Genomic DNA, 10,909 nt, shown 5'->3' with positions numbered 1-10,909 from the left:
CTTCATCCATAGGTGCACGATTTTTGTCCAGTCTCTTCCCGCATCTCCCACACCCCTTCCCCCGCCCCACCCAAGAATAGTCAGTCCATTCCCTTTCTATGTCCCTGATTCTATTATGATCACCAGATGTTTGTTCACTTGATTCTTAGATTCACTTGTTGATAGATGCATGTTTGTTGTTCATAATTTGAATCTTTACCTTTTTCTTCTTCTTCCTCTTCTTAAAGGATACCCTTCAGCATTTCATATAATACTGGTTTGGTGGTGATGGACTCCTTTAGCTTTTCCTTATCTGTGAAGCTCTTTATCTGACCTTCAATTCTGAATGAGAGCTTTGCTGGATAAAGTAATCTTGGTTGTAGGTTCTTGGCATTCATCACTTTGAATATTTCTTGCCATTCCCTTCTGGCCTGCAAAGTTTCTGTTGAGAAATCAGCTGACAGTCGTCTGGGTATTCCCTTGTAGGTAACTGAGTTTCTTTTCTTGATGCTTTTAAGATTCTCTCTTTGTCTTTTGCTCTTGGCATTTTAATTATGATGTGTCTTGGTGTGGTCCTCTTTGGATTCCTTTTGTTTGGGGTTCTCTGCGCTTCCTGGACCTGTAAGTCTATTTCTTTCACCAGGTGGGGGAAGTTTTCTGTCATTATTTCTTCAAATAGGTTTTCAATATCTTGCTCTCTCTCATCTTCTGGCACCCCTATAATTCTGATGTTGGTACACTTGAAGCTGTCCCAGAGGCTCCTTACACTATCTTTGTATTTTCGGATTCTTTTTTCATTTTGCTTTTCTGGTTGGGTGTTTTTTGCTTCTTCGCATTTCGAATCTTTGATTTGATTCTTGCGCTCCTCTGGTCTGCTGTTGGGTGTCTATACAATATTCTTTATTTCAGTCAGTGTATGCTTAATTTCTAGTTGGTTCTTTATCAAAATATCGAGGGTCTCATTAGATTTCTTGAGGATCTCACTACATTTATCGGCGGTCTCACCCGTCTTTTCGAGGGCCTTACTAAGTTTATCGGCAGCTTCTAGACAGTTCTTGAGAGACCTTAAAAGTGTGGTTTTGAGCTCTATATCTTCCATTTCTGACATTTGCGTCCTGTTTCTTTGTCTCCGCATTTTTTTCTTTTCTTGGTGCACCCCCTAGTGCTCTTCGTGCGCAGTCTTGTTGTAGTTAAGCCTTGATTGTTGTTGGCAATACCAGGGGTGATTTGACCTCCAGGCTAACTGGCTATGAGAGTCCGCTGTGTCTGCAGTGGGAGAGCTTCTGTGCTGGATCTCTAGGGTGGTGCTAATCTAGCGTTTGCCTGAGGCTATCCGGCAAATGGCTCTGCGCAGGGCTTGGGCGGGGTGGGTCCCCGGGGATCTACAGGGCAGGCCTGAGCGAGCAGTTATGGCTGCTCTCAGTTCTGTCCCTAGGGGCTCTGCCTCACAGAGTCCCAGCAAATGCTGCAAACCTCAGAGAGAAAGCTGCCTTCGAGTTCCGACCGAAGCCAGACAGTCCCGCTTCTCCCGTTTGAGTCTGGGTCCCTAGAGACTCGCCCGAATCTGGAGCTCAGAGTCTGAAACTCCCTCCCGATTGAAAACAACAACCGCGCCCTCCATCTCCAGCCCGCTCCGCGTGCACTGCGCACCTTAGTATTTCACTTCAGCACTGCGCCTCCACTGAGTCTGGGTATGATATTCTCTTTCCCCCTAGTTGTAGAATTTCCACTCAGCCAGCCTTCCTGTGGTTCTGGATGATGTCCGTTCCATCTTTTAGTTGTTTTTTGAAGTGGTTGTTCGAGGCAGCAATCTCCGGCGTTAACCTATGCCGCCATCTTGGTTTTTCCTGAAGTGGGTGTCTTATAGACAGCATATTGGTCATGTTTTCTTATCCAGTTAGCTACCCTCTGTCTTTTGATTGGAGCACTAAATCTATATACACTTAAGGTTATTATTGATAGGAATTAATTGCCATTTTTATTCTTTATGCGTATGTTACTCTCTCTCCTTATTATCATAGCAGTCCCTTTAACATTTCTTGAATCACTGGTTTGGTTGTAGTAAACTCCATTAGCCTTATTTTGACTGGGAAGCTCTTATTTCACCATCTATTTTGAATGATAGCCTTGCTAGATAGAATAATCTTGGTTTCAGATCCTTGCTTTCCATTACCATGAATACTTCATGCCATTCCCTTCTAGCCAGTAGAGTTTTTGTTGAGAAATCAGCTGACAACCTTATGGGACCTCCTTTGCAGGTAACAAATTGCTTTCTCTTGCTGCCTTTAAGGTTTTTTCATTGTGTTTAATTTTTGACATTTTAATTATGATGTGTCTGGGCATGGACCTTTTTGGGTTCTTCTTCACTGGATCTCTCTGTGCTTCCTGAACTTGTGTCACTTTTTCCTTCACCATGTTAGGGAAATTTTCTGCCATTATTCCTTCAAACAGTTTCTCGATCCCTTGTTCACTTTCTTCTCCTTCTGGTATTCCTATGATGCAGATATTGTTATATTTCATGTTGCCTTTTAGCTCCCATAAACTTTCTTCCTGTTTTTTAAATTGTTTTCTCCTTTTGCTCTCTGATTGATTGATATTTTTCTACCCTGTGTCTTAATTTGAAGTTCCAGTCTTTGGCTTCCTCTAATCTGCTATTTATTTCTTCTAGTGTATTCTTTATTTCTTCTATGTCATTCTTCATTTCTGACTGGTTGTTTTTCATAATTCCTATATCTTTTTTCATGCTGTTGAGCATCCTTATAATCATTACTCTAAACTCTGTATCTGGTAAATTGCTTATACCCATTTCATTCAGCTCTTGTTTTGGAGAATTATCTTGTTCTTTCATTTGGGGTTTGTTTCTTTGTTTCCCCATTTTGGATGCTTGTTTGGGTGTGCTTCTATGTATTAAGTAGATCTGCTATGACCCTCAGTCTTGGTAAGGTGGCCTTACATAGTAGATCACTTATGGGACTGGTGTTTCAGTATCCCTGATCACCAAACCAGGGTGCTCTAATAATGTCCCTGTTGCACATTATGTAGGCCCTCCTATTATAAGTGAGTCTTGATTGCTATTGGATTATTCATGCATGGGCTCAACCCTCAGCCTGGGTTCAACCCCCAACAGTCTGCAGGCAACATCCTGTGCAGTTGCTTATCACAGGAAGTGGAATTCTCCTCTGGAGTGTTTGGAGCCTGCCAATATCTACCTGTGGATATACTGCTTGTGAAGCTTATTGGATCCTTCTCTGGTGTTGTCTGAAGCTGGCCACTGGGATTTATTGGTTTTGGACCTCTTCAGAGGGTCTCTGGTGTGAGCCAATTTCAGATGCTGTTTGTGACTGGCCATGACTACCCTGTTTGAATCTATCAGCAATTCACAGCTTGTGCCTCCCTCTGCTGTGGCTGGATGCATATGGAAAGGACCAAGTTGCACACCAAAGTCTGCTTTTTTTCCAGACCCAGGTCCAGAAGCAGGTCAGGCAAAGACTCAAAGTGCTCAGAGATTTGCCTCTGCCTGCAGGCTAATTGCTAGTCTCAGTCACTTAATGAGCCTCAGGCTGTGGAATTCAGTAGTGGGTAAACTCCACAGGGTGGGGCCTTCCAATGGGTGGAGCAATTGCTTCTCTCCCCTTCCCCCACCCACCAAATGCTAAATCTGCCTGAGAAAATTTTCTGTGCAATATGGCATAAGGACTCAGCACAGTGATCCAAGTTGCTGTCCATTCAAGCTCTCTCCCCAGAGCCACCAACCTCAGATTCTCCTCACACAGCTCTAGTACACTCTGTCCTTCCTTTGCCAGAGTGCAAGGTAAATGGCTGCACATGAAATTTTGCATCTTGGCCCTTTAAGAGGATGCCTACCTTCCCAGCCATCTCTCCCTGGCAGACAGAAACCCTGCTGCTTTTCACAGCCAAATATTATGTGGGCACCTTTCTCAGTTCTGCTGCTCTGCTCTAGGTAGCCTTGCTTGGAGTTTTTACCTCAAACTTCTCAGGGGGAATCCCTTACAGCTGAGATAGCCATCCAGAACTTCAGCTGCTGCTTATGGGAGCCCAGCCAGCCCTCTCACACCTCCTACCAGTTTCAATGTGGTCTGCTCTTTATATCCTTTGTTAATAAGGGTTCTCTCCATCTAGTCTTCAGTTGGTTCTTCAGGAGGATTTTTCTATATTTTAGTTGTAATTCCAATTTGGTCCTGAGAGAATGTCAGTGTAGCTTCCACTTAATCTGCAGCCATCTTGGAATCAATTTTTAAAAAAAATTTAAACAAACAAATTGATATAGCTTATCTACCTCTGGAGGGAATTACCACTTACAGCCTTGTCCTTTTCTTACCAGGATATAATTGAACGTTACCTATGCCAAAAATGCCATTTAATTGGATGTGATTAACCCTCTATGAAAGAACAAAGACTACATTTTACATGTCGGAATTACATCAACAAAGTCTTCCTAAGAAAACCCATCTGCTCTATGACTTATGACATTTCAATCTCACAGATAGTAAAGAATTTTATTTCCTGGCAGGCCAGGAATATTAACAAATATGGAAATCTTATATTAATACTAATAACAATGATAAAATTCCTCTCACTTATAAGAGTAATTTGTACAAAACCTTCGGACAGAAGTTAATTCTAAAGCTTTAATATCATGTGGCTCTAGTTTTGTTACATATAAAAATAAGGTATTTATATATTATTTAACACCTCTTGTTATGCCTATATAAATAAACTGGTCAATAAAATAAAGTACAATTAAATAAAAATCATGATAGTTTCATTTCTCTTACCAAGTAATTAGTGAAGACATGAACATTGATACAAATCTGGCAGGTTTGGGGGCTGGGGACATGGCAGTATGGAATGGATATCTTTGATAACAAAAAGAGACATGAAAAAAATCCCCTTCTGCTGATATTATCACAGCTAGGTGTGATGACTGGAACTGCTGCAGCCATTCTGCAACCATGAGAATGAGCCAGGATGCCGAGCAGTATGAATCTCAGTCCTTACTTTACCCTCACTTGGGTTCTTGATCCAGACTTCTTTTTATATGTGATGCATTTTCTTCTTTTGTTTAAGTGAATTGAATTGAGGATTTTCTTTTTCTTGCAGCCCAAGCTAGACTAACTTTTAAAGATCCCAATGAACTTTCCCATTAACATCAAGATTCTGGTGCTCATAATAATTAAATCAGGATAAACAATGTAAAGTATCCTGGACAGTATATTTGCTCTTAGAGATTTTACAATAGGAGGTATGTACAGAAATAGAAGGAGAGAATGTTTCAGGGCACATATCTGGCATTAAATAGTGGGGTCCAAAAGTAACTGACTGGATCCTGATTGAAAAGATCCCACTGTCCCCAAGGAACAGAATAAGGGTGAGGTAAATTAACAAATGAGCCCAAAGATTGTGGTTAAAGAAACACTGCTAATGAGAAATGTCATTATAAAAAGAAGAATCTTCAGAAACATGTACCAAAACCATTAGTGGCATGAACCTGCACCTCTGTAAGCCAGCACAGCATGGTAAGGTCCAAAGTCTGAGGTTCCTGCATTGTATGAAAGCAGTTTCCCTCTTCATGAGTGTAGTTGGGTACCCAATGGCAAGAATGTGAGTTCTAGAGGTGTGCAGCAATGCTTAAAGACACCCACACATATCCTCTGCATCCACTGAGTTGAAGGGCAGTGAGTGAGGCAGAGGGACAAGAGTGGGTATTGCATCCTCTGCCAGGCCAGGGCTTCTAGTCTCAACACACAATTGGTCTTGTTTTATATGATGTGGTCATTTCATGTGCCATCAGGAACCCTAGCAATTCTGTATTGGTAAATGATGAATCCTTTCCTGCTTTTGTTTCAGATAAATAATGCTTCCTACTGGAAAGGTACATTAAAGATGATTCATCTAGGCCTGGCTGGGTGGCTCAGTTGGTTGGAGCATTGTCCTGTACACCAAGAAGGTTGTGGGTTCCATCTCCAGTCAGGTTGGGTACGGGAGGCAGCCGATATCAATATTTCTCTCTTTCTCCCTTTCTCTATCTAAAATCAATAAAAACATATCCTCAGGATTAAAAATAATAATAAGGGAAGAGACTTCTCTCTACTCCCTTAAAAAAAAATAAAAGAAAAGATGATCCGTCTAATCACCCATTTCACACACAGGGAAACTTAAGGCTCAAAAGGTTCTTGTGACTTTTTCAGGATCTCCAGGCAGCACTATTACCTAGATATTTTTACTCACCCAAAGTATACTCTTATTCTCAGCAAACATAGTGTTACTTATTCTGCCAACAATTCACCTTGTCAATATTATTTTGAATTTAAATTTTATATTCCAAGATGCTAACAACTCTACTTCCATCCCTCTGGAAGCTGACCTGGTTTCCAGTTTTGGTTTAGTGGTACAGCAAAGACTAAAAAAAACCTGACAAATAAACACAGCCACTAAACGTAACAAAAGATATTACTACAATGAAATGTGTATTTTCTTTGCTATCCTCTTATAATGCCAAGGTCTTTGAAATAGATTTTAGGTTGAAGAAGTTTTAATGCCAGAAATAGTCACAGCAATAATTCTTAATAACATCAGAGTTGTTCTTACCACACATGCATTATTTATGATCAGAGCATTAATTCTCTAGATCCATAGAGATTAGACAGCAATCAATATTTATTTAATATTGATGCAAAACTGATCATATTCTGATAAGTAGCCCAACAGATCATGTAATTAATAAAGCTTACTTTCTGTAAAAATCTAAGGATATCTACAGACTTTCTTCCAGTGGTAAAAAAAAAAAAAAAAAAAACCAAAAAATCTGACCTTAAAAATGCAAGCTTTTAAAAGAAAAAAAAATGCAAGCTTTATAAACCCAGCTATAGTTGTTTGAAGAGCAAGACTGCTGTTTCAGTGTTTCACTATATTGACCTGGCTTCTCATTTCAAGTTGATCCAAAAAAAATAACTGAAAAGTTATGTTGCCTGTTGGGGACAGTAGTGAATCCTTACATTACAGGACAATGCAACTGTAACAATCTCTAAGAAACAAAGGTTTATTTCGATAGAGACATGCTGAATACAAAGGGCTGAAATAAATGAGTCATTGTTAACATAAAATAATAGAACATTTTAATAAAAATTAATATTTTTTTCTTGAACATTAACTTACCAGACACTGAATAACTGCACAAATTAATAAGTGTAATGCAAATAAACCTATTTTTCTTATTCTCTGAAAGCAAAATATTTCCTGTTGTGCACACCAAACAAGTCAGTCCAAGACTAATGACGTGGCAATCGGCTGCTAAAATATTCTCTGCTAGTATTAGTGGAGAGAAATGGTGCATCTGTCTGCACGTAAGGCACGTAAGGGAAATGAATGCAACACAATTATAGTAATCAGTTATTAGAGAAAGTTGTAGTTCATTAGTGATAATCCTATCTAATAAAAGAGTAATATGCAAATTGACCATCATTCCAACAAACAAGATGGCCGCCCCCATGTGGACACAAGATGGCCAGCAGGGGAGGACAGTTGGGAGGGATCAGGCCTGCAAGGGAGGGCAGTTGGGGGGAACCAGGCCGGCAGGGGAGGGAAGTTAGGGGCAATCGGGCCAGCAGGGGAGGGCAGTTAGGGGTGGCCATGCTGGCAAGGGAGGTAAGTTAGGGGTGACTGGGCCAGCAGGGGAGGGCAGTTGGGGCCAACCAGGACTGCAGGGGAGGATAGTTAGGGGCGACCGGGCTAGAAAGGGAGGGCAGTTAGGGGCAACCAGGCCGGCAGGGGAAGGCAGTACATGATTTGACTCATGTACATAAAACCAGTGGGGAATGAAGTATCCATCTTATATAAAAACTGCTGTTTGAAATTTTAACCCTAATAGTATGGCTTCTGTCTTAAATAATAAGGAAAATAAGACTACTCCCATTCCAGAGATGCCATAAATTATGCCCCAGACAGAGTTGTCAGTGCTGACACCAGGCCAGGTCTTGAGATATGGTCTCATGGCCCCATCCCGTCATGCTGTGCTCTCTGTTCCTAGAACACATATATAGGAAGGTACTCACTGTTCTGAAGCTGTACTGTGTTGGGAACAAATTGTGTAAACAAGGCTTTGAACTAACCTTGTCGTTTTTGCAAATAAAAACGCTGTAACTCCTGTAGTTGGCACTGCAGTTCAGCCCTTGCTTCGGCAGGGTGCTGTAACTGTAGTCGCTGGCCAGCTTAATAAAGGCTCCTAAATTTTGATATGAGTCCCTGGAAGCCGTCTCCGCGGGTCACCCCATAACAATAATCAATTCTCAAAACTCTTACCCATTCACAGTAAAGCCATGCTTGCTTGGATGGTCTTTCATTTTGTCTTCTACTGGTTATGGCTCCATATCCTTGGGCTCTAAACAGCTCTGCCACTTATTCATACATCTCTAAACATCAATTCAAGGAAGCTCCAGATTTTAAATAATCCTTCTGCCAAGAAAAGAAACTTCTTCAAATGCAAACCATTACATTTTAAATTAATTGCTCTCTGCATTTGAATGCTCAAGCATTAGGGTTTTTTGTTTTTGCAGCAGAAGAACTCTATACTGGAGTTAGGGAAAGGGGGAAGGGGAAACATAACATTACAGGCAAAGAGGGATTAATTATTTCTGTTGTGCTTGTCTTTTGGATTATATTACTATGATTGCAAGAACTATTTCTCCTTCATAAGACCTGCATATCTATAAGTCAACTGTTAGTAACATGTGGAGTAAACTGAGGATAATAGTGAAATGCAAAAAAGAAAGCCACAGGGAAGAAGGCTGACACTGGCATGGGATAGGAGCCAGGGATCCATGGTCAGAAAGGTCAACATTTCCAAAGGCTACAGAGGAGCTCATGGGAAAAATGGAATTAGAGATTAGGGGTCATGCAAGGAAGGAGCAATCAGAAACTTAGAGGTAAGCATAGTGTTTCTAAATCAGTAATTGTGATGGATTGAATTTTCCAGTGAGACACTGTTGCAGAATTTACCAGGCGACTGGAAAACACACAACAGGTACTCAGAAGATTCAGGAAAAAACCTTTATTTGCAGATGTACTAGTATAGTGACTCAGGGGAGTCAGTTTTCCAAAGCCTGAGTGATGAATATGGAGCAAGCTTTCCTTTTTTGGCCTTAGTTTCTTTGTTTCCTAACTTCTGGGCTTTTGTGGTGGGCTTTCACAGCCCTATCTAAGTCAATTAGAATGGGTAAGTAAGATTACATCTAAAGGCTTGGCCTGGGTGGTGCCAGTGACCTCCCTCTGGCTAAGCTATTAAGTTCTTGGTTTATGGCCCTTGTACACTGGAAGTATTTAGGAAAACAGATTATTGCTTAAGAAAGGGGCAGTGACTTAATTCTAGGCTAACAAGAATGTGGGTCAGAATACAGGTTATTGGCACATTCAGATTGCTACAACCCCCTCCCCAATTGTCTTATATTACCCTTCATTCCTCCCTCTTGATCCTAAAGCTGATTTTCAGCCTTGGGGATTCAATAGAAGACTCAAAGCTAGGAAGTAGGGTGTTCAGCAGCTTGAGTCTTTTTCATTTTCATCAATCAAGGGATTGTGGTGGCAGTCCAGAGATCTGATCTAGAGTAACATCTGGGGCTTCAGGGCTTACTGATTCTATCTCTAAAACCTGTTGGCTTTCTTAGAGGAAGGGAGAGGGAGTCTACACAAGTTTCTTCATTTCTGGCTTCAGAGTGGTTGGAGTGGTGAGAAGCATGCCTCAGGGTCCCATCTATTTCTCCTCCAGTTGGCCCATCATCCTTGCTCTGCTCATGTCTGTCTAACTGCCTAACACATCCCCTCAAAGACCTTGGCTCTTAATTCTTTCAGGGAAAGTGGGGATCAGTGGGCTCCTCTAATGATTTCAATGCTGAGGATGGGTGAACTTTTTTTTCAGAGCCAAGAGATCCTTGCTATCTGTCAGAGGGACAATGAGACCTGGACACGGAAGGAGGTGGGCTTGTGACCTGGCAGAGACAAACTATATTATAAAAATTAGTATTATTGAGAAGAGAAACCAAGATGGCGGCATAGGTAAACACCGGAAATTGCTGCCTCCCACAACAAATTCAAAAATACAACTAAAAGACGGAACGGACATCATCCAGAACCACAGGAAGGCTGGCTGAGGGGAAATTCTACAACTAGAAGGAAAGAGAAAAGCATACCGAGACTCAGAGGAGGTGCGGTGCAGAAGTAAAATACAAAGGTGCGGAGGTGCATGTGGAGAGGGCTGGTGGCTGAGGACATGGTTGTCTTTTTCAATTGGGAGGGAGTCTCAAGCTCTGAGCTCCAGTTCCCGGTGAGTCTCTGGGGACCCAGACTCATACAGGAGAAATGGGACTGTCTGGCATCGGTTGGAACTCAAGGGCAACTTTCTCTCGGATGTGCTCGCAGCAATTGCTGGGGCCTCTGAGGGCAGGACTGAGAGCAGCCATAATTGCTTGCTCCACCTTGTTGATCCCCTGGGACCCTGCCCCGCCCAAGCCGTGCACTGAGGGTTTTGCATATGAAAGGCCCGGCCCTTTGTAATCTGAAAATTACTTAACAAACTTCAGCTGGCCCAAGGCCCCAGGGCAACTTGTATTGCTTCACAGCTGGCTTCTGCTGAGTAGCCTCAGGCAGAGGCTAGATTATCAACTCCTTAGAGATCCAGGAGCCAGTTCTCCCACTGCAGAAACAGCTGATTCTCACAGCCAATTGGCCTGGAGGTCAATCCCTCCCAGTGTTACCTACAACAATCAAGGCTTAACTACAAAAAGACTGTGCACAAAGCCCACAAGGGGGTGCACCAAGGGTGTCTACCTCAGGTAATTGGGGAGGCTGAGCCACTGGGCCCTATAGGACACTTAGCACAGAAAGCCACTCTATCAACACAGTGAAGCATAAAAATCCC

This window comes from Myotis myotis, unplaced genomic scaffold (assembly GCF_014108235.1).
Source record: "Myotis myotis isolate mMyoMyo1 unplaced genomic scaffold, mMyoMyo1.p scaffold_m19_p_3, whole genome shotgun sequence".
NCBI classification, from domain to species: domain Eukaryota; kingdom Metazoa; phylum Chordata; class Mammalia; order Chiroptera; family Vespertilionidae; genus Myotis; species Myotis myotis.
The sequence above is the reverse complement of the archived record's forward strand: the minus strand, read 5'-3'. Positions refer to the sequence as shown.